The following is a 25,354-nucleotide window of genomic DNA, read 5'->3' as shown; positions in this document are numbered from 1 at the left end:
CCACTGAAGATAGATGGCAGGAAACAATTCCTGTGGCTATAGAATAAAAGTCATTTCTCACTCCCACCCAAAGTTCTAATCATACCACTCTCCTATAGTTTTCTCCCTACTGGGAATAGACGTCTACCTGATGAAATGCCACTGCTTCTTCAAAGTGTAGCTCTTCAGGGAGTACTTTTCTGACAACCCATTTAGAATTCAGGACTCCTCTGTAGCACTTAGATTTAATTTCATTTACAGTCACTTGTGGCACAGTTAACATATGTATATGTCAGTATTACCTTCTAGATAAATCTTTTTTCATCCTGGGATACCAACAGACCCTACCATATTGTATGGACTTATTGTAATGTATTAGCTCTTTTTTATTAACTGAATGCCATAATTTTCCACTTCTCAATATCTGTTATGCAAAACCTGAAAGATGAACTAAGATAAAAAGACTTCACTGACCAAATAAATATAGCAAATACACATCTCTTTTCAGTGTAACAATACTTGTTAATTTACTAATTTCTTTTTTTTTTAAGTTTATTTATTTTTTGAGAGAGAGAGGGCACATGCAAGCAAGGGAGGAGCAGAGAAAGAGGGAGAGAATCCCAAGCAGGCTCAGCGCTGTCAGCATGGAGCACGATGCGGGGCTCCATCTCACAAACCGTGAAATCATGACCTGAGTTAAGCACCAAGAGTCAGATGCTTAACTGAGCTACCCCATGCCCTTTAATTTCTAACTAAAGAAACCTGTACTGCTTTGTTTCGCCCATCGTTTTCCAAATGTACTTTGACCACAGAACCCTTTTGAAGGATAACACTAACATATTACAGCACAACTGTGGGAAATGAGACTAACTGCTGCTAGCATTAGAAGTTTGTATATTTCTATGCACTTTAATACAAGATCATTTTTTAATTAAGTAATACACTCCAAAATAACAGTTTTTACGTTTTTTCTTTAATCTTGCCATTTGACCATCCGCAGTTTTCACACCTATTGTATGAGGACTTTTCCACTTCATAGTTTAACAAATACATAAAACAGAATGTAATTATTTAACGTGCTAAAGAATATTTCTCTCAAATTATCAGCTAAATTTAATAAAGAAATGTTAAAGACAGTTAATACTCCATTCCTAATACTCTCTTCCTTCTAAACATCTCCTTCTACCACTAATCAATCACAGCAATCTTTCCATAAAATATAAACATGTTATCAGAATTGTTCTCAATTCAAAATTCAGGTGTCCTTAATAGTCAACTGAAATTGGCAGGCAAGATCAACATTTACTACTTAATTACCATTAAAGTGGTAATATTACCAATATCATACCTTGCTCTAGAAGTACTAGTCAATGCAATCAGAAAAAAAAATGTAAAGTATAAAATAGTAAAAAGCAAACAAAGTTATTTACAAGTAATTCGCTTGTCTACTTGAAAAGTACAAGATAGGGGCGCCTGGGTGGCGCAGTCGGTTAAGCGTCCAACTTCAGCCAGGTCATGATCTCGCGGCCCGTGAGTTCGAGCCCCGCGTCGGGCTCTGGGCTGATGGCTCAGAGCCTGGAGCCTGTTTCCGATTCTGTGTCTCCCTCTCTCTCTGCCCCTCCCCCGTTCATGCTCTGTCTCTCTCTGTCCCAAAAATAAATAAGCGTTGAAAAAAAAAAAAAAAAATTAAAAAAAAAAAAGAAAGAAAAGTACAAGATAGCAGAAAACGTTTTAGGAATCAGAATACAGGTCAATAGAGTAACTCTTTACAAGACTGAACATTCAAGAAATCAGTGGCATTCCTGAGAAACAACAACAATTAGTTAAAATATAACAGAAAAAAAAAGGATCCAATTTACAATAATGACATATAAAATATCATAAGAATAAACTTTAAGAAATGTATAAAATCATGGGGCGCCTGGGTGGCGCAGTCGGTTAAGCGTCCGACTTCAGCCAGGTCACGATCTCGCGGTCCGTGAGTTCGAGCCCCACGTCAGGCTCTGGGCTGATGGCTCAGAGCCTGGAGCCTGTTTCCGATTCTGTGTCTCCCTCTCTCTCTGCCCCTCCCCCGTTCATGCTCTGTCTCTCTCTGTCCCAAAAATAAATAAGCGTTGAAAAAAAAAAAAAAAAAGAAAAGTACAAGATAGCAGAAAACGTTTTAGGAATCAGAATACAGGTCAATAGAGTAACTCTTTACAAGACTGAACATTCAAGAAATCAGTGGCATTCCTGAGAAACAACAACAATTAGTTAAAATATAACAGAAAAAAAAAGGATCCAATTTACAATAATGACATATAAAATATCATAAGAATAAACTTTAAGAAATGTATAAAATCATGGGGCGCCTGGGTGGCGCAGTCGGTTAAGCGTCTGACTTCAGCCAGGTCACGATCTCGCGGTCCGTGAGTTCGAGCCCCGCGTCAGGCTCTGGGCTGATGGCTCAGAGCCTGGAGCCTGTTTCCGATTCTGTGTCTCCCTCTCTCTCTGCCCCTCCCCCGTTCATGCTCTGTCTCTCTCTGTCCCAAAAATAAATAAACGTTGAAAAAAAAAATTTAAAAAAAAAATATGGGGTACTGGCATGGCAATTAATAGCTTAATGAAATAATAGAAAACACAAAGTCCCAAGTATACTTAAGAATTAGACTATGACCAGTAACCACTTTGGAGGAGAAATCTTGGATCACTACCTCATACTTTACACCAAAATAAATTCCAGATAGATTATAGACAAATTGGCAAAATAAATTCCAGATAGATTACAGACAAATTGGAAAAAATGAAAACAATAGAAGACACGAAAATCTTTTAACCAGAAAAAGAAACAAATCCTTACGTGACCTTGATGACACTAAAAACAGAAATTGGAGAGATGCCCAGGTGGCTCAGTGGGTTCAGAGTCTGACTTCGACTCAGGTCATGATCTCTCGGTTCGGGAGTTCGAGCCCAGTATCCAGCTCCATGCTGACAGCTCAGAGCCTGGAACCTGCTTCAGATCTCCTGTCTCCCTTTCTCTCTGTGCCCCTCCCCCGCTGGTGCACTCGCTCTCTCTCTCTCTCTCTCTCAAAAATGAATAAACGTTAAAAAAAAAAAAAAAACTGGAAAAACTTAAAGACAATCTGGGGAGATGTATTAATAATATTACAATGTTAATATCCTACTTATAAAGCAGTCTTAGACTCTATTAAAGAGCAGCATCCTAATAAAAAATGACTGAAGACCAGAAATAAGCACAAAACGTTCAATCTCACCTGAAGTCAAAACTAAAATAAAATCCCATTTTCTCTCAGATCAGCAAAAATACAAACAAAAGGACAAATAGAAATTCCCCTCCAATTTTTTTTAAACCTAAATATATCTAGGAAATTTCTCATTAAGCAGAGACTTAATTCACTTTTTAGTCACTACATTATAGTAATGGACATTTAGGTTGCTTTGAGCCTCTTTTTCAAATGCAGTATTATAGCTGTCATCTTTATACATATAAACTGGCTTGTGTGTGTGTGTGTGTGTGTGTGTGTGTGTGTATATAATCAGTTCCTAAAAGTGGAATGAGATTAAAGGGCATAGGTGAATATGGTAAATTTTTGATAGATGTTACTCAATTGCACACTAAAGCATTCCACCAATATATACAAATACCAATAGGGTGAGTCCCTGTTTCTTTTTTTTTTTTTTTAAGGTTTGTTTATTTATTTTTAAAATGTTTATTTATATTTGAGAAAGAGACAGAGTGCAAGAGGGGGAGGAGCAGAGAGAGGGAGACACAGAATCTGAAGCAGGCTCCAGGCTCCAAGCTGTCTGCACAGAGCCTGACATGGGGCTCGAGCTCACAAACCACGAGATCATCACCTGGGCCAAAGTTGGACGCGTAACTGACTGAGCCAACCAGGTGCCCCCAAAGGTTTCTTTATTCTTGAGAGAGAGTGCAAGCGGGGTACGGGCAGAGAGAGGGAGGGACAAAGGATCCAAAGTGGGCTCTGCGATGACAGCAGCCACCCCAATGTGGGGCTCAAACTCACAAACCATGATATCATGACCTGAGCTGAAGTCAGACACACAATTGACTGACCTACCTGTGCCCGGGTTCCTGTTTCTTAAGAACTTCTCCACCAGGGTGCCAGGGTGGCTGGGTCAGTTAAATGTCTGACTCTCTATCTCGGCTCAGGTAATGATATACATACATATACATACAAAAAGAGCTCTGAAAAAGTCTCCCTAGAAAAATGTCCAAACTTCTGACTCTGCAAAATCTGGCCCTACCTTCCTCTACTGCTTCACCTTTTCCTACCTGCATGTTCTCACTGCATCTTCATCCCCAAAGCAAATGCTCTAGTTATTACTAGATGACCAGTAATTACTAGATGTATTACTGTATTACCAGTATTACTAGATGACCATAACTAAATGACCAGCAGCTCACCCAACCTTTCAGGTACTTTCATGCCTCTGAACCATTATACACAGTGCTTCAGCTTTTCCAGTCATATTTCAATAGTAAACACCTATTCAGCTTTCATGACTGAGCTAAAGTTACAAATCTTTAATGATGTCATAATCTCACACAATGCACATACACCCAACTTTCTAAACAAGAAGAATTCACAACTTTCTTTCCTAGCACTACCACAGTAGATGTATCTATGATAGCAACTATAAAAAATTTACTCTAAAGTTGGGGATGCTATAAGGAATGAAGTAACCATACACCTTTCTGAAGCTATACCATGAAATGTCCCATTCTTTCCGTAGACCTACTGACAAATAACAGGGGTTATATACAAATACAAACCTGGAGTTTTTACCCCATTTTGGAGACTATCTCAAACAATTCACTAAAAGTAAACACTGCTTTTATACAAAATCCTTTAGAATTATACAAAAATTAAGAATAATCTAGTTTCTTTCAACCTAAATGAAATCCAGATTCTAAAGAATTAGAGATTCCACATTTCTCAAAGCAGGGAGCAGGTTAAAGTATATCATAGTTCAGAGAGATTTTTTTTGTCTGTTCCATACCGCTGTAAGCCGACTTCCTACTATATAACAGAAGCTCAATAAATGTTTGCTGAATAACAGAATTATCTTTATTACAATAAAAACTTATACACCCTAAGAGTATACTTTAAAAATTACAAGACTCTTAAAGATTAAACAGAAGCTTCAAATATTTTTTTATGCTGGCCCCAGACCTCTCCAAATTAAATGTCCAATCCTCTCCCTTCAACCTGAAATGGTAATGTCTGTCTCTCCCTATTGCTATTCCAATGAATATCTTGTACTTTAACTTTCAAATTTATTCATACTGACAATCTTTATAATCATTTTATCAAGTGAGAAAATATAACAAACTTGTTATGGAAAAAACATATTATTTATACAGGCAGTACTCACTTTGAACTGTAGCACAGAACCATGAAAAAGACCTTGATAGCTGAGCAATCTTATTAATCAAAGGGAAAAAAAAATCACAATTGTTCTGTAAACTTTAAATTTTTACGTAATGTTTAAAAACATTTAAGACCCATTTACTGTCAATTATAGCACAAGAAAATGAAAAATACTGTGTGACTAGTATTTACTATTTTGGAATAGTAAGAACATACGGACATAAAACATAAGAAACCTTGAGAATCAGAATGTTCTGTTTCTTTCAAAAAATACTTACCAAGAGTAAACAGTTCTTGCCTTCTCATTTTCCTCATATAATTTACGACACAGAATAAGCATATTTTCTATGCCTTGGCAAACTGTCTCAATCCTTTCAAAGTTTGGTTCAGGTTCCAACATTTTTATACCCTTTGCCCTATCCATCTTATCAAATATTTCCAAGAGTTTCTTTAATGCAAAATTTTGCTGGAGTCACTTCCTTTGAGATAACTTGATCCTTTCTGTCACAACCTTCCTCATTTGTTGATAAATTCACCTTCACTAACTTCCTAGGGCTTCATACGTATACCATTCCCTTTATGACCGCTTCACAATCCTATGTCTTTCATCACATTAAGTTATTGATGGGATTGCATTAAAAAACAGACCTATCTCACATTAAATTGTTGGTTACCATAACTACTTGCTCAATTAATCTTTGGAATCTGGGCACAACATTCATAGCATTATCCCTACCTGCTCTCTCTAGCAGCTTAATCCTGGCAGCTGATTCTGAAGAGAAACCAACCTTCACTAGCAATAAAAAGTTCTTCATTCTCTTTGTACTTAATTTGTTTTTATGTGGCAATTCACTTCAACACTTATGAATGCTACCCAAACTGATTTGAGTTCTGTTCCTGTTATAATGTAAAATTGATGATGTTAGGGGCACCTGGGTGGCTCAAGCTGGTTGAGCGTCAGACTCTTGATTTTGGCTTAGTCACGATCTCACAGGTTTGTGGGTTCAAACCCCATGTTGGGCTCTGCATTGACAGCACAGAGCCTACTTGGGATTCTGTCTCTCCATCTCTCTCTGCTCCTCCCCCATGCTCTCTCTCAAAATAAATAAACTTAAAAAAAATTTTTTTACTAAATAAAATTAATGTTAAAGCAATTTTACCTTGTTTTTCTATTCTTCCCATTTATTTATTTATTTATTTATTCATAGACAGTGCACATATGAGCAGGAGAGGAGCAGAGAGAGAGGGAGAAAGAATCCCAAGCAGGCTCCTCACTGTCAGCACAGAGCCCAACACAAGGATCGATCCCACAAACTGCGAGATCATGACCTGAGCCAAATTCAAAAGTTTGGATGCTTAACCAACTGAGACACCCAGGTGTTCCTTTTTCCAAATTCATACGTACCTTCATGCAGGCCTAGCTCTTATCCTATCTTCACTTGCCTGACACTATTTTCAAATCTTCACGACATCCAATTATTCAGATTTAGTGCTACCACTTTTCATTTCTTTGCTGCACTTCCATCTTTGTTAGTCAATTCTGTTCTTTGATTATGCAGATTATGTCTTTGTAAAATGACAAAAGCATTTGTCATCTTTGTAAAATGGCAATTATGATTATGTCCTTTGCAAAATGTCACACAGATTTACCACTGGACGACAAGGAAGTAACACGACTGCATACTATGCTGTCTGTGCAAGAATTGAATTAACAGACACAGAGTAACCAATCTCCAACAGACTCTGAGAGAAGTAATGTGACTGGTCACTGATCATGACTGACGTCTGTTAATTACATACTGATTTGTAACTCAAGAGCTAGCACAGACTGAGAGTTCACATACCATGCGAACTGACATCTGAAATGTGCTGTTAGCAGATTGGTATTATTTAACAAAACCATGGCAACAGAAATCCAAGCAAAGTGATGACTAAACAAAGAAAAAAATTTAAGTAGCTACATGTGGGAAAAACTGATGTCAAATACATGATAGGTCTCAAGAAAGGCTGTAAACATCGGTACGTTCCATTCTAGTCACTGATATGCTAAGAATTCATAACAGACTTCAAACAAGAAATGTAACTCCTTTGGGTCTCAAATTCTTCAAACCATATAATTAATGAAATGGGTCTATAAAATCCTAAAAGTTCTCTCCAAACTTTGAAACTTAATGCTAGCAATTCACTTCAAGTAAGGCACAAAGAAGAACTCAAATTGGTATAATGGAGATTGAAAACGTCTTAAGAACACAATAAAAGTAGATTTCATTCTCTCTCTATAAGTGCATTTCCTAACTAAATAATTTTTTTAATACAATAACAACTCCTTCCTATAAAATAGAATCATATCGGGGCACCTAGGTGGCTTAGTCAGTTAAGATCTGACACTTGATTTTGGCTCAGGTCATGATCTCATGGCTTGTGAGATCGAGCCCTGTGGCAGGCTCTGTGCTGACAGCACAGAGTATGCTTGGGATTCTCTCTCTCTCTCCTTCTGCCCCTCTCCTCTTCTTGTATGCTCTCTCTCCCAAAATAAATAAACATTTTAAAATAATAAAAACTAAAATGGAATCAAATCTATCTTCTTTTCACATTGTTATTCATTGAAAAATGTAAATTAAACAAAATAATTATTTCCAATAAAATTGCTTTGACATAAACTAAAAATTAAATAGACTTGACTTCTCCATAAAAATAAGACTCTCAATCTAGTGTAGACATACTTAGCATTTGTGACTCATATTTCATGTGCTACCAGCATGCTTTATTAGTAGTGTTTCTTAAATGCTATACAGAATTGGGGCGCCTGAGTGGCTCAGTCAGTTAAGCATCCAACTTCAGCTTAGGTCATGATCTCACAGTTCATGGGTTCGAGACTCACATCCAGCTCTTTGCTGACAGCTCAGAGCCTGGAGCCTGCTTCAGATTCTGTGTCTCCCTCTTTCTCTGCCCCTTCCCCACTAGCACTCTTTCAAAAATGAATAAAATCGTTAAAAAAAATTTTTTTAATGTTATGTACAATAAAAACCAAAGTTCTAAGTAGAAGCAGTTGAGGTAAGTTGGATTTTACAAATTTATAATTCCATAAAATGAAGCAACTGAATGAATTTCAAGTTCAGAAATACACTGAACAACTCAGCCATTAGAAATGTATTATTAGGGGGGCGCCTGGGTGGCGCAGTCAGTTAAGCGTCCGACTTCAGCCAGGTCACGATCTCGCGGTCCGTGAGTTCGAGCCCCGTGTCGGGCTCTGGGCTGATGGCTCAGAGCCTGGAGCCTGTTTCCGATTCTGTGTCTCCCTCTCTCTCTGCCCCTCCCCCGTTCATGCTCTGTCTCTCTCTGTCCCAAAAATAAATAAAAAAAAGTTGAAAAAAAAAATTTTTTAAAAAGAAATGTATTATTAGGGGGGCACCTTGATGGCTCAGTCAGCTGAGCGTCTGACTTTGGCTCAGGTCATGATGTCACGGTTTATGAGTTTGAGCCCCACGTTGGGCTCTGTGCTCTCAGTGCTAAGATCCTCTGTCCTCTCCCTCTCTGCAGCACCCCACCTGCTCTCTCTCTCAAAAATAAGTAAAACATTAAAAAAAAAACCTGTATTATTAGGGGTGTCCTGCTGGCTCAGTCAGTAAAGCATGCAACTCATGATATTAGGGTCATGAGTTCAAGTCCCATGTTGGGTACAGAGCTTACTTAAAAAAAATTAAAGTTAAAATTTAAAATAAATAAATAACAAAAGCTTTAAGAAAATTTTTAAAAAAAGAAATGTATTATTAAGACTCACACTTACCAATAAATGGTGTTGGGAAAAGTGGACAACTGCATGCAAAATAACTAAAATGGACCACTATCTTACACCATACAGAAAAATAAATTCAAAATGCATTAAAGACTTGCATGTAAGACCTGAAACCATGAAACTATTGGAAGAAAAATAGACAGTAAGCCCTTGACATCAGTCTTTGTGGTATTTTTCTGGATCAGTATCCTCAGGCAGGGGCAACAAACACATAAAATAAACAAATGGCTATACATCAAACTAAAAAGCTTTTGCAAAGCAAAGGAAACCATCAACGAAACAAAAAGGCAACCTACTAAACGGGAGTAGATATTTGCAAATTATACATCTGAAAAAGGGTTAATCTCTAAAACATATATGTCTTATACTTATATTACACTATACACCCAATATTTTAAAAAACCAATTTAAATAATAGAAGACTTAAACAGACATTTTTCAAAAGAAGACATGCAGATGGCCAACAGGCACATGAAAACATAGTGAACAACACTAATCACCAGGGAAGTGCAAATCAAAACTAAAAAGTGCTATCACCTCACATCTGTCAGATTGGTTATTATCAAAAATACAGAAAATAACAAGTGCTGGCAAGGACACAGAGAAAAGGGAACCCTTGTACACTGTCAGTAGAAATGTAAATTGGCAGGGCGCCTGGATGGTTTGTCAGTTGAGCATCTGACTTCAGCTCACGTCATGATATTGTAGTTCATGAGTTTGAGCCATACATGAGCTGCTTAGGATTCTGTCTCTCCTTCTCTCTGCCCCTCCCCCACTCGTGCTTTCTCTCACACATGTGTGCTCTCTCAAAATAAATAAACTTAAAAAAAAAAAAAAGGAAAAGAAACTAATCAGAACAAGAGAGAAAAAAAAAAGATTAAAAAAAAAAAAAAAAGAGCCTCAGAAACCCATATGACAATATCAAAAGGAATAGTGTTCATGTCATCAGAGTCCCAAAAGGAGAGAAAAACTATAGTGCATAAAGAGTACCTAAAGAAACAATAGCTGAAAACTTTCCAAGTTTGGAAAATGATATATATCTGCAAATTCAAGCTATCTGCAAATCCCAAATAGGATAAATCTAAAGATATCCACACCAAGACACTCACAATGAAACTGCTGAAAACTAAAAACAAAGAAAAAAATCTTTAAAACAGCCAGAGAAAAATGACATATTACTTATCACTGCAAATTTCTCATCAGGAATCTTGGCTATCAAAAGAAAACACTTTTAAAGGGCTGAAAGAAATGTCAACCCACAAAGCTACATACAATGAACATACTCTTTAGAAATAAAGATATTCTCTGATGAAGCATTCACTGTCTGCAAACCTCCTCTAAAAGAACCGTTAAGAAAGATTTTCTATACAAAAGTGAAATAACAAAAGAAAATTTAGAATATTAGAAAGGAAGAAAGAACAAAATTGGTAACAATCTGAATAAATGTAACGATTTATTAAATACAGTCCATTCTTCTACACTTGAGTTCTTTTACATACGTTTGACAGCTAAATGTAAAAATTATAACATTATGAGACGAATTTGTTATGTATATATGATGACAATACCAACATAAAGGTAAAGGGTAAAATAACCTATATGGTGGGATCCAAATTTCCATGAAATGATAAAACACTGATTCTAAGAAGCTAGTCTCAAAATGTTAAATACTTTATTAATCCATTTATGACATTCTGAAAAAGACAAAACTACAGTGACAGAAAACAAAACTGTGGTGGCCAGTGGTTAAGAGGAAATGAAGAATATGACAAAAAAGATAGCATGTAGGAGTTTCCTGGGGTGACAGAATTGTTATTAATCCTGTTTGTGATGGTGCTTACAGGAATCTATAATTGTGCTTAATATTATACAACTATGTACCAAATTATAAAAAAAGGAATGTTAGCTAGCGTATGTTCATTTCTAAAATAAAATACGTATAGGGGTGCCCAGGTGACTCAGTTGGTTAAGCGTCCCACTTCAAATTCAGTCAGGATTTCACGGTTTGTGAGTTTGAACCCAACGTTGGGCTCTGTGCTGACAACTTGGGAGCCTGGAGCCTGCTTCAGATTCTCTGTCTCCCTCTCTCTCTCTGCCCCTCCCCAACTTGCACACACGCTCGCACTCTCTCTCTTAAAAATAAACAAATAGTAAAAACAAATTTTTAAATACATATATGCATGCAAGATAAATGTACACATAATTATAAATAAATACACTAAGTAGTGGTATTACAAGAGATTTTTATCTTTCCTTTATACTTTTTAAAATCTTTCAAATCATCTGTAATGTCTAAATGCTGCCTTTAGAATAAAAATAAGATATTCAAAAATAACTACAATATACTTAATTAAGCTAAAAATATGCCACTTCAATACAGTTTCCTAATACTACTATTTGGAAACGATAAATGAGAACTTTGCAAAGTATTCTGAGATCTCCAAGTGTAATCACTTGGATTACATAATCATAATAGCAGGCAGCTGCAATCCCCTTCCTTGACTCTCTCTCACACCCAATCTCTCTCAAAATTTACTAACAGTGGGGCGCCTGGGTGGCTTGGTGGGTTAAGCATCCGACTTCGGCTCAGGTCATGATCTCACGGTCCGTGAGTTCGAGCCCCGCGTCGGGCTCTGTGCTGATAGCTCAGAGCCTGGAGCCTGTTTCAGATTCTGTGTCTCCCTCTCTCTCTGCCCCTCCCCTGTTCATGCTCTGTCTCTCTCTATCTCAAAAATAAATAAACGTTAAAGATTAAAAAAAAAAAAAAAATTTTACTAACAGATATGGCTGATCCTTGAACAACGTGAGGGTTGGGGTATCGACTGTCCCAAAAGTCAAAACCCACATATAATTTTTGACTCCCCAAAAACTTAACTAATGCCTACTATACTAGAAGCCTTGTCAATAACATTATCATTCCATTAACACATATTGTATATATGCACTATATACTGTATTCTTACAATAAAGTAATGTAGATAAAAGAAAACATTATTAAGAAAATACAAGGAAGGGAAATTACATTTACAGAATTACACTCTATTTATCAGATAAATTCTGAGTATAAGTGGACCCATGAAGTACAAACCCACATTGTTCAAAGGTCAACTTTGCTGAGATTCTGAGAAGATGGAAGAGTAAGGAAGCCCCAGGATTCTGTCCCTCCACCTAGAGAATAATGACACAAGCATAATCTGTCTGATATAACTGGTTTTTGGAACTCAAGTGTCCACTGAAAGCTTACAATTTCCAGGGAGTAGGTTTGGAAGGGAAATTTTTCATCAGTTGGTTAAGCTTTTAGCAGGGGAGCAGCTACACATCCTCCACCTCCAACTACATGGCAGTTAGTTGTACATATCTTCTATAAGCAGTTTGTGAGAGCTTAGGGTGGGCAAAAATGACTGTGTCCTCCATGTATTGGATATCTGTGCCCTAATTCCTCATTGCTGCTTCTGATCACAGAAATGAAGACAAAGAGGCATAAGGCCATTTTTTTTTAAGGCCATTTTTGTTGCACCAACTCCCACTGCTACAGTTCTCCCTTTTTGCTTGTACTCTTCCGTTCCCCTTCATTTTTCTCAATTTTCCCCTTTGGGAGCCAGACATTAAAGACTAGGACATTCAAAAGCAACTGCCCATACAGAAGAAATCAGAAATCAGAAACTCACCATACATATCCAGGGAAAAGCAGTAACTGAGAAAAGACCTGAGAACTTAAACTGACACCTCAGGTTGATCCTAATCACAAAGATAGGCTACAAAAGTCAAAAAAACAAAATATTGTGGGGAAGGAAGAATCTGATTTTCAGAATTACCATATTATACTGAAATGTCCAATTTTCAGCAAGAAAAAAATCACAGAAAACAGAAAACATAGCCTACACAAAGGAAAAAAACAGGAACTATTCCCTGAAAAAGACCTGATGGTAGACATACTAAACGAGACATTAAAAGAATTTGTTTTAATGTTTACTTATTCATTTTGAGAGAGATTTAGAGCACCAGTAGAGGACGGGCAGAGATAGAGGGAGAGAGAGAACCCCAAGCAGGCTCCACACTGTCAGCGCAGAGCCAGACGCAGGGGCTTGAATTCACTGTGAGATCATGATCTGAGCCAAAATCAAGAGCTGGACCCTTAGCCGACTGAGCCACCCAGGCGTCCCTAAAATAACCGTCTTAAAGGAGTGCCTGAGCGGCTCAGTTGGTTATGTGTCCAAATCTTGATTTTAGTTCAGGTCATGATCTCACGGTCATGAGACTGAGCCCCGCATTGGGTGTAGAGCACTGGGTGTAGAGCCTGCTTGAGATTCTCTCTCTCCCTCTTCCTATCCCTTTGCTCTTATTCCACTTGGGCCTACATGCTCTCTCTCTAAAAAACATAATAAATAAATGTCAAGAAAGCAAAGGAAGATATGGATAAAGTCAAGAAAACAATATAGAAACAAAACAGAAACATCAACAGATAGAAAACCTGTAAGGAAACCAAAAAGAAATTCTACAGATGAAAAGTAGAAGAACTGAAATGAAAAATTCAGTATAGAGATTCAAAGGCAGAAAGGGGCAGGGAGAAGAAATAATGAGCAAGCTTGAAGATAGGACGATAAAAATTACCAAGTCTGTAGGACAAAAAGAAAAATGACAGAAGCAAAATGAACAGAGTAAGATACCCAAGGGACACCAATAAGCAGACTAACATGGAAGTCCCAGAAGGAGAAGAGAAAGGGGCAGGGAGTATATTTGAAAAAATAATGAAAGACATGAATATTAACATCCAAGAAGCTCAATAAACCCCATATAAGAACTTGAAGAAATTCAGAGACACTTTGGACAGCCACAAAGATTCTTGAAAGTAGTGAGAAGTGATTCACATACCATGGATCTTCAATAAGTATATGAGCAGATTTCTCATCACAAATGTTGGAAGCCAGAAGCCAGTGAGCTAATGTACTCAAAGTCCTAAAAAGAAACAATCAAGCAAGGTTCCTGTATCTGGCAAAACTGTCCTTCAAAAGTTAGGGAGAAATTAAGACCCTCTCAGATAAACAAGAATGCTCAAGGGTGTACAGGAGTGTGAAATGAAAGGACAGTAAACAGCAATTCAAAGCCATACTGAAGAAATAAGGATCTCAATAAAGGCAGCAATTATAAAAGCTAGTATTATTCCAACACTGTTTTATAATTCTAAATGCTGTTTTCTACAGGATTTAAGAGACTAAATGCAACTTAAAGAATGTTGCTTACTTTATGTTTTTGAGTACACAATGTATAAAGATGTTACCAATAACCAAAGGGATGGGGTTGGAGCTGTTAAAAAGCGGTTATTCTACATTACAAAAGTAAAGGTGCTATAAATTCAAATTTGAATGTTATAACTTTAGGATGTTAAATGCAATCCCCAGGGTAACCACAAAGAAATTAGCTCTAGAATATACACAGTATGAAATGAGAAAGGTCTTTAAACATTTCACTACAAAAAATATCAACTAAACACAAAAAAATAATGCACAAAATGAAGAACAAAAAGCTACAAAACATAGAAAACAATTCATGGGTGCCTGGGTGGCTCAGGTTATGATCAGGTCATGTGAGTTCAAGCCCCACCTGAGGCTCTCTGCTATCAATACAGAGACAGCTTCAGACCCTGTGTCTCCCTCTCTCTCTCTGCCCCTCCCCCACACTCTCTCCCTCAAAAATAAATGAACATTTAAAAAAATTTTTTTAAAAAGAACATGCCCATAAAAACAAAAAAATGGGATGCAGCAAAAGCAGTGCTGGGAGAAATTTATAGCTATAATCACTTATACAATAAGGAAGATCTCCTATCAACAACATAATGTTGGGGCACCTGGGTGGCTCAGTCAGTTAAGCGTCCGACTTCAGCTCAGGTCATGATCTTGCAGTTCGTGAGTTCAAGCCCTGCATCAGGCTCTGTGCTGGCAACTCAGAGCCTGGAGCCTGCTTCGGATTCTGTGTCTCCCTCTCTCTCTGCCCCTCCCCTCCCTGATCACACACTGTCTCTCTCAAGAATAAACATTAATGGGGCGCCTGGGTGGCGCAGTCGGTTAAGCGTCCGACTTCAGCCAGGTCACGATCTCGCGGTCCGTGAGTTCGAGCCCCGCGTCAGGCTCTGGGCTGATGGCTCAGAGCCTGGAGCCTGTTTCCGATTCTGTGTCTCCCTCTCTCTCTGCCCCTCCCCCGTTCATGCTCTGTCTCTCTCTGTCCCAAAAATAAATAAACGTTGAAGAATAAACATTAAAAAAAAAAAAATTAAAAAAAAAAAATAATGTAATGTTACACCTTGTAGAACTAGAAAAAGAACAAACTAAACCCAAAGCAAGCAGGAAGGAAATTTTAAAAATTAGAGAATTTTTAAAAATAGAGAATAGAAAACAAAGAAAAATTAATGGAACCAAAAGTTGATACTTTAAAATACCAGCAAAATTGAAAAAACTTTAGCTACATGGACTAAGAAAAAAGAAAAAACACTCAAATTACTAAAATAAAAAGTGAAAGTGGAGACATTACTGGTTTTACAGAAATGAAAAGGACTATAACAGAGTACTATGAATAATTTTACATCAACAAATTGGATAATCTAGATAAAATAGACAATTTCCTAGAAATACAAAACCTACCAAGACTAACTTATAAAGAAATACAAAGTCTGAATAGACCTATAACTAGTAAAAAGATTGAATCAGTAAACAAAACTCTCCTAAAAAAGAAAAGTCCGGGGCACCTGGGTGGCTCAGTCGGTTAAGTGTCAGACTTCGGCTCAGGTCATGATCTCACAGTTTGTGAGTTCGAGCCCCACATCAGGCTCTGTGCTGACAGCTTGGAGCCTGGAGCCTGCTTCAGATTCTGTGTCTCCTTCTCTCTATGCCCCTCCCCAACTTGTGCTCTGTCTCTCTATGTCTCTCAAAAAATAAATAAACGTTAAAAAAAAAAAAAAGTCCTGGACTTGATGACTTCATTGGTGAATTCCAAAAAACATTTAAAGAAAAATACCAATCCTTCTCAAACTTTTCCCAAAAAAAACAAAAATTAGGGAACAACTTCCTAATACATTCTCTGAGGGCAGGAGTACTCTGATACCAAAGCCAGACAAAGGCACCACAAAGTACTAGCAAATCAAATTCAGCAACATATTAAAAAAATTATATACCATGACCAAGTAAAATTTCTTTCTAAAATGCAAGGATGCTCAGTCGGTTGAGTCTCTGACTTTGGCCCAGGTCATGATACTGCGCTTTGTGGGTTCGAGTCCCGCATCGGGCTCTGTGCTGACAGGCTCAGAGCCTGGAGACTGCTTGAGATTCTGTGTGTGTGTCTCTCTCTCTCTCTGCCCTTCCCCCACTCCATCTCCCCAAAATAAATAAACATTTCAAAAAATAAATAAAATAGGGGCGCCTGGTGGCTCAGTCGGTAAGCATCAGACTTCGGCTCAGGTCATGATCTCACAGTTTGTGAGTTCAAGTCCCTCGTTGGGCTCTGTGCTGACAGCTCAGAGCCTGGAGCCTGTTTCAGATTCAGTGTCTCCCTCTCTCTCTGACCTTCCCCCGTTCATACTCTGTCTCTCTCTGTCTCAAAAATAAATAAAATGCAAGGCTGGTTCAACATATGAAAACCAATCAACAGGGGCATGTGAGTAGCTCACAGTTGGTTAAGTGTCTGACTCTTGATTTTGGTTCACAGTTGTGAGATCCAGCCCCATGTAGGATTCTGCACTGAATGTGGAGCCTGATTAAAATTTTCTCTCTCTCAAAAAAAAAACAACAACAATTTTCTCTCTCCCCCTCGGTCCCCTCCGCTGCTCATGTGCACACAGGTGTGCTCTCTCACTCAAAAACAGATAAATAATGTACACTTAAAAAGGGGTAAAATGGAGCACCTGGCTAGCTCAGTTGCATACAACTCTTGATCTCAGGGTCATGAGTTCAAGCCCCATGTTGGGTGGCACTTATTTACTTGAACTTAAAAAAAAAAAAACAGGTAAGATGGTAAATTTTATGTTATGTGTACTCTACCACTATTTTATTTTTTAAAAAGGCAAAATAAAGAATTTTCCAGATGTACAAAAGCTGGAAGAATTCATCACCAGCATATCGGCCTAATAAGAAGTGATTAAAGGTATCTGAAGGAAAAAAAATGACACCACATGAAAATCAGGGACTACCTAAAGAAATGAAGGGTACTAGAAATGTAAATATCTGACATTACCAATTATAAATATATTGCCTCTCAACTCCAAATCCACTCCTCTCTGCCCTGCTTTGCAATAATGAAGCTGGTACCTGTAAACATTTCTTCTCTGCCAGCTGGCAAAATGTTAACCTTCTCAGCAGATGGCACTCGAGGAAGACTCCAGACAGAAGTAGGTTCTCTTCCAATTAGTGTGCTCTAACCTGCTGGTTCCAGTGGAGAACAATGGTATGCAAAACACCCAACAGCCGTCTCCCCAAGCTCCAACTTCCCATCAAGTCTCAGCGACACATATACAACCCCATGGGTAGTTTCCCGGCAAGTTTTGTCAGCACCCTGCGCTGACAGCTGTGCAGCAAGTTTCTGCAGCACTCTTATGGGCCAAACACTTCCCAAAGAATTATGCCATGTTCCAGCTGGCTTCTTAGATTGAGAAAGGGGTTTCCTAGTAACTTTTCTCAGTCCCCCAAAAGGGGGTTTCTTGCTTGATAATGAAAATTTGCAGCACTTCACACTTCTCCAGCATCCAGTGTAACACACCCTTTCCAACAAGATCTGAAAGTCTCAGCCTTCAAACTGGAAAATTCGGCATCTTCCAGATTTGTTCCATCCATCTTTGCTACCATGCCCCAGCCCTAGAGGTAGTGGTTGCTCATTCTATTGTGTATACTTCACAGTTCTCTTTGCCCTCTAGGGTTAACTCTCTGTTACTGGTTAATTTTTTTTTTTTTTGGTTAGTAATTCTTTATATTAAACTTCCCTGTTCAAATTAATGTGTGGTTTCTGAGTTGGTACTGCAATGGTCACAGTAAACATACCTACAAAGATGGGATTTGAAGATTGGCTTGGTTGTGCCCTCTGCCTCAAACAGGAAATAGGATGCTAATAACCCCCAGCATGCAGTGGCATCACAGATAATCAAGCTATCAACTGTGGTTGACTGTGATGAGGTGCCAACAGAAGCAAGTGCCTTAGGACCCCAAATGGCTATTGTACTGAACTGTTAAGGCAGTACAGAGGACTACAAGGTCTGCTATATGAGAGGGATTCTCTAAATGCTCTTGAACAGGTACACAAAAAATAAGTTCAAGTCTGTTAACTGTCAGATTAAATCACAGTCTGAAAAACAGTACTGTCATGACAGTATTAAAGAAATCTCAGGGGCGCCTAATTGGCTCAGTCGTTTGAGCATCTGACTTTGACTCAGGTCATGATCTCGAGATTAGTGACTTTGAGCCCCACATCAGGCCCTCTACTATCAACACTGAGCCTGCTTTGGATCGTCTGTCTCCTTCTCTCTCTGCTCCTCCCCTGCTCACACGCATGTGCACGCTCTCTCTCTCAAAAATATACGTTTAAGGGGCGCCTGGGTGGCGCAGTCGGTTAAGCGTCCGACTTCAGCCAGGTCACGATCTCGCGGTCCGTGAGTTCGAGCCCCGTGTCGGGCTCTGGGCTGATGGCTCAGAGCCTGGAGCCTGTTTCCGATTCTGTGTCTCCCTCTCTCTGACCCTCCCCCGTTCATGCTCTGTCTCTCTCTGTCCCAAAAATAAATAAACGTTGAAAAAAAAATTAAAAAAAAAAAAAAAAATATATACGTTTAAAAAATCTCAACACCTCTTTATTCTTATAACCTCAGATTCATGTTGCTAAAAATCAAATGCAAAATTTGATTCTGCAAGTAGCTGAATTATAACAGGTGAATTCATAGTCTAAGTTTCTCATGTGAAAGTAAGAGCAATGACTAGGGAAAAAAAAAAATGGAACCCTGAAACTTAGACATGTGGTCGAATCAGAATGAAAAAAACAACTTCACACCTCCAGTGGCACTAACTTACTCTTCTGTATATAGAGAGCAGCTTTCCTTTGCTGAAAATCCTGTGATATTGTTACGTTCTGCAAATGACTTGGAAGAGGATGCTCATTCTCCTCAAGACCAACTACAACCAACCCTGTTGACACTACACCCATAACTAGGTTCAAATCTCAGCACGTTCTAGAGGAACAGATACACGTATGCATGAGTCAAGAGAAAATAGCTTAAGCACTAAAAAAATGCCAAAATTCTGTTAATATATAAAGGAAAAAACCTGAGGAATATGTGTGAAAATCGATGCTAAGGGTATTAGACCAAGGAGATTAGAATTCATCAATATGAGTGAGCTTACCACAGATTCTATGATAACTTGTGCAGTTGGAGATGGCTCTAATAGCCTACTTGTTGACTGAAACTTACACTCAACAATATAGCTGTAATCATTAAGGAAATGTAAATCAAAATTATTCTAACACTGCCAATGAATATTAAATGAGGTTTAATGAGGCTGAAATACTAGAGTTCCACTGGCATTATGTGGAAGAGAAAATCCAAAGGTTTAAGGAGACAGGAATATTGAAGTGGATTTATCCTCTGCAACCTACTACCCAACTACATACCCTGAGAAGGCCCAGAAGACACTATAATTAGTGAGGGAAGCACCACATACTTGAAAAGGCTGTGTGGCTGCTCTCTTTTAAGTCAGGTACGACTTCAGGGAATGTCACCACTGAGATGAGCTCCCTGATCTCACTGAGGATGATGGGATCCCAAAGTAGCAGAGGCCAAGTGGCAGTACTTAACTCCAAAGATAAGGGCAGCGAGGACGTACCGGTAATCAGAACGCTTTGGCCCGCAGGGATCTTTGGCAGTGGCTAATTGATCACGATGTTCCTAGGAATGAAATAGATGGGCAGTTTAATCTATATAACAGAAAAATGCCTAAATCTGGTGGCCAAAAACCGACTTGAATCATCATAGTGGAAGTCATGGGCATTTGCCCACTTTCCAGACCTGGTCAATTCACAGACCCACAGCCTTTTGTAACTGAGGAGAGACTGGGTCCACCTGAGGAAAAGCTCTGCACCATTACAGCAAGGACACACCATAAATATTCCTCCAAAGCCTTCCTCAAAGGGACTACAGCCATTTAGTAGAGCAGTGGTTTTTAAGCAAGGGCAATGTTGCTTCCCAAATCTAGAAAATTTGGTGAAATCTGGAGGCATTTTTGGTTATTACAACTAGGGAGCTCTACTGACATCTAGTGGGTATAGGCCAGGGATGCTGTGAACCATCCAGCAATGTATACTATAACGCCTACAACAAAGAATTACCTGGTCTTAAAAACCTCTCCAAGATTTAGTTACCTCCCTGATCTCATCTCCTACTACTCACTACCTTACTCACCTACCTTCAGCTACCACCACTTTGCTGTTCATAAAATATACACAGCATTCTCCTGCGTCACAAACTTTGGCTTTCTTGTTCCCTCTACCTGGAATGTTCTTCCTCTTAAGATACCCCTGTGGCTGGCTTTCTCATTTCCTTCAGATTTTGCTTAAATGCCTCTATCTAAAACTGCAATGCCACTTCCACAACAGCACAATGTATACCCTTTTTCTGCTTTATGATTCTCTATAGAAGTGTCCCATTTTAAATGTTCTGCATTAATTGACTAATAGTTCTCTCTCCCATCAACAGAATATAAACTACGTAAGAGCAGAGATTTTCTCCATTTTATTCACTACTGTATCCTCATTCCTACAATGGTTCCTTGTGTGTAACAGACACTCAAACATTTGTTGAATGGAAGCATGAATGGTGACTGGATGGAAATTAGGGATGTGGAGCACTGAGGAATTCTAAGATGACTCCTAAAGTGGTTATCTGCTTTTATCTGCTGAGTACCCCATTCTTCTGAAAACAGTCACTTCTGATTGTCAGATATTTTGAACACTTTTTCCTTTTTAAAAATGTGACAATTTTTTCAATGTAGTCAAATCAATTATTCTTTGAATTACCTTTTTTTGGTTTATGCTTAAAAAGGCATTCCCCGTATCAAGATGTTGTATTTACCTATATTTTCTTTGGGGAATACCTTTATTTTCTTATATCCATATATTCAATCCCTCTAGAATTTGTTTTGGTATCTGGAGGAAAAGAGCTAACTTTATCTTTTGCCCAAATGACCAGAAAACTATCCAAACACAATTTAAAGAATAACTTACAACTACATTCTTATACACAGAAATGAACCTCTTTATTGGTAATAATTTGAGCATACCTATGTCAGTATTATATTCAAAATCCTATAAAACAAGGTACCCACTTCCTCTACTCCTCCACTCCCGCAATACTCTTCTAATTCAAAACTGTTTTGGCTATCTTTCACCTACTTATAATTCCTAGTGAAGTTCATCACTGTTTTCTCAAATTCTACCCTCCTTACCATGAAAAAGAAAAACAAAATCCTGTTGGGACACCGATATAATAATATTAATTTTATGAGACATATTTTGATTATATTGGATTTTCCCATCCAGGAATATGGTATATCACTTATTTTTTTCAAGTGCCATCAAAGCATAATGGTTACAGATTCTCTGGAGTTTGGAGTGACACAGCCTGAATGGGTTCCAATCCCATCATTCCTTATCCTAGCATCTAAATTACCCTGACAAGGCATTTTACCTCTCTGTTACCCTCAAACATAACACTGTATTATAAGGTCACTTTGAGAATTAAATGAATTAAGTGTTTAAAACAATGTTCATAAAGATTACTTGTGTTGTGACTATTATTATTTTTTTATTACCATGTCCTTAGGTAAACTCTTGTCATTTTAAGTCTCATACTTTTTAGGTTTATCCCAAGGAATTTAATTTTTTATTGCTTTTTGAATCACTTTTTAAAAATATTTTCCAACTACTTACAGTCAAAGTTACTAAGTTTCATGGGATTTTTAAAAATATTTTAATGTTGTAACTAGACATTTTACAATTCCCTGTTACAACTCTAATACACTTTCTCTTTTCCTCCAGATTGCTTTCACTTTTGAATTTTTACTTCTTAGCCCTAAAATATTTTCTACTGATACTCTTGAGAATTCCAGGCAAATAAGTGTGTCATCAGAAACTAATCGTAATTTTGTTCTCCAACTTTCCAAGATTTATGCCTTTTTTCCCTCATCTAACTATATTGCCCTAGAACTTCCAGAACAGTCATAGCCATGATAATAGCAGGCATCCTTCCTAAATCTCAAGGAATGACTGCTGGATTCTAACACATATGTTTTGTTATGTAAAGGAAAGAACCCTCTATTTTTAGTTTTATAAAGAGACTTTATTGCTAGGAAATGAATACTAAATATAAAAAGATCTTTAAAAAAAAAAACCTTTTTAATGTTTGTTTATTTTTGAGAGAGAGAGAGAGAGAGAGACAGAGCACGAGCAGCAGAAGGACAGAAAGAGAGGGAGACAGAATCTGAAGCAGGCTCCAGGCTCTGAGCTGTCAGCACCAACTGAGGCACCGACTGCTTAACCAACTGAGGCACCAAGGCACCCCTAAAAAGGTCTCTTTTTTGTTTATTTATCTTGAGAGAGAGCGCATGTGTGCTCAAGCAGGGGAGGGGCAGAGGGAGTGGGGGGTAGGTAAGAATCCCAAGCAGGCTCCACACTGTCAGTGCAGAGCCCAACGCAGGGCTCAATCTCATAAAGCATTAGACCATGACCTGAGCCAAAATCAAGAGCCAGATGCTTAACCAACTGAACCAACCCATGCACCCCTATATCAAGATCTTTATTAGCATCTTGGTATGAGACCTTTTCTATTTTGGTATATATTATTAAAAACATGCAAATGGACTATTCCTCAATGGTACAAAGAAAGATTAGAAACTGGGGGGGGAGGGGGGCAGGGAATGGCTGTTCTCTGACATTAACTGCCATTTCTTAAATGGTTACTGGCCTATTCAGGTGTTCTATCTTTTGAATCAGTTTTGGCAACTTATTTCAGAAAAACTTCCATTTCATCTAAAGGATCGTGTTAATTATATCTTAAAAAGTTTAGGGCACCTGGGTGGCTCAGTCAGTTAAGGAACCGGCTCTTGATTTCAGCTCAGGTCATGATCTCACAGTTCATGAGTTTGAGCCCCACAGTGGACTCTGCACTAACAGTGCAGAGCCTGCTTGGGATTCTCTGTCTCTGCCCGTCCCACATGCTCTCTCTCTCTCTCTCTCTCTCTCTCTCTCTCCCTCTCTCTCTCAAAAAATAAACTTAAAAAAAAAATTTCAACATATTATCCCCAAACTATTTATGGTTACAGCCTTTATTTCAACACTATTTATTTTCTTTTCTTCAATTAGACTTGTCAGTAACTTGTTTATTGGTCACTTCACAAAGAATCTGATCCTTTTTCAGTCTATACATTTTCTACTTAATTCATTTTTTCTCACGTATTATTTTTTTTTGTCACATATTTTTGACTTTATTAATTCTTCCCTTGTGCTTTCCTCAGGTTTATTTCATTGTTCAAACATATACAGCTAATACACACTTTTTTTTTTTTTAACTAAAAGCATTTAATGCAAAATATTCTCTTTGGAGTATAGCTCTGCTTGTATCCCAAGATATGGTTTGCTCTCATTGTTACATTATTTTGCTGTTATTATTCAGGTATAACTGACATACTCGTCATATTCTCAACTGTCTGTAACTGAAGTTAGCTTCAACTTGTTTAACCCAAGAAATGCTTAGAAGTTCTAAAATTTCCAAGTGGTAGGGCTGTGTGAATTATGTGTCAATTATGATTAAATTTTATAAATGTTCCATGAAAATGTTTGCATGAAAATGTAAAGATGGTCATGTTTTTCTCAAAGTGTACTAAGTTCAGTTGAACTTCAGTTCCTCTAAACTATTAAAACTTTTGATTTATATATGCCAATACAAAGGTTTTCGATACATAATGATTCATGGCAGTTATATCTTCAGTGTGAATTACAGCTTCTACAAAGTCAGAAAGTACTGATAGTTAATTACTTTTGCCATGAATAATTTTAATATTAAAATTCGAATTTTTGCTGTATTTGCAACTTTGACACATTGGCATACTTTTATTTTTAACTTTTATTAGTTTTATTTCATTTTAGATTTTTCTTATAAATAACCTAAATATCATATTCAATATAAGAATCTTTGTCGTTTAACCTTTTTAAATGGTCCTCAAATGAATCTAATTATGAACATGAAAAATACTTAAGTCCCTACCTAAATACTTAGGACACTTCCTACATGGACAGAAACTTAAGATGGTACAACTTTAAAAAGTTGTCAAGTGTCAGGGGGCCTGGGTGGCTCAGTCGGTTAAGTGTCCGACTTCGGCTCAGGTCATGATCTCATGGTTCACAAGTTTGAACCCCAGGGCTGGGCTCTGAGCTGGAGCTGACTGACAGCTTAGAGCCTGGAGCCTGCTTCGGATCCTGTGTCTCCCTCTCTCTCTGCTGCTCCCTTGATTACGTAAACACTCACGTGCTCTCTCTCTCTCAAAAATAAACATTAAAAAAAAAATCTTTTTTTTTTTTTAAGTGGTCAAGTGTTACAGTCTCTTAATACCATTTCCCACTAAAAGGAACCAGGCCTCCTGGAAGATATGGCTGATTTCAGGTCTGGAGTAGGGATTATACAGATGAGTTTGATTCATCTTGCACCAGAAAGCAAGGAAATTATCAAAGACTATGGCAGTCATGACAAAATGACAGAAGAGCTAATCTGAAGAGGCTTTTATCTACCAAAGATGGCATAATAAATAAATCTATATATAGTAATTTACCATGATACTGCCTTTATTCCCCTTACTTCAAAAAATAACTCTCACTGGTCATTTGTGAAGGCTGTATCACTTCATCAACTCATTCTTAAAAACAAAAAAAGAATCCAGCATTTATCTTTTCTTCTTGTTTTGGGGCTTTTTTTAAATATCTTGTCTTGTCTTTGTCTTATATTAATGATATTTTACGGTTACAAAGAAACCAAATGTTAGTTGATAAGTAAAAGTTCTTCTCTATAAAATAATCATAGCTAATAGACACTGGAGAAATAAAAGATTTAGGAAATCATCATTTTATAACCCCTAATGAAACGGTGAATCAAGAAATAATTATTGGGCGCCCGGTT

General features: G+C 37.8%; 1 protein-coding gene across 6 annotated transcripts in view; it reads right to left on the bottom strand.

Moving 5' to 3' along the window:
- Nucleotides 1-25,354, bottom strand: part of ZMYM4 (zinc finger MYM-type containing 4) — a 148,926-nt gene that overhangs the window by 96,224 nt on the left and 27,348 nt on the right. For 2 of the 6 annotated variants that reach the window (XM_045476662.1, XM_045476666.1), the window contains one exon: nucleotides 20,016-20,077. The exons of the other annotated variants lie outside the window; for them this stretch is intronic. The gene's annotated coding sequence lies outside the window, so the exon portion shown is untranslated. Of the gene's footprint in view, nucleotides 1-20,015; nucleotides 20,078-25,354 lie in introns of those variants that run through there. 6 annotated transcript variants of the gene reach the window in all.

Source organism: Leopardus geoffroyi, chromosome C1 (genome assembly GCF_018350155.1).
Source record: "Leopardus geoffroyi isolate Oge1 chromosome C1, O.geoffroyi_Oge1_pat1.0, whole genome shotgun sequence".
Taxonomy (NCBI): Eukaryota; Metazoa; Chordata; class Mammalia; order Carnivora; family Felidae; genus Leopardus; species Leopardus geoffroyi.
This window is presented reverse-complemented; position numbering and strand designations above follow the sequence as displayed.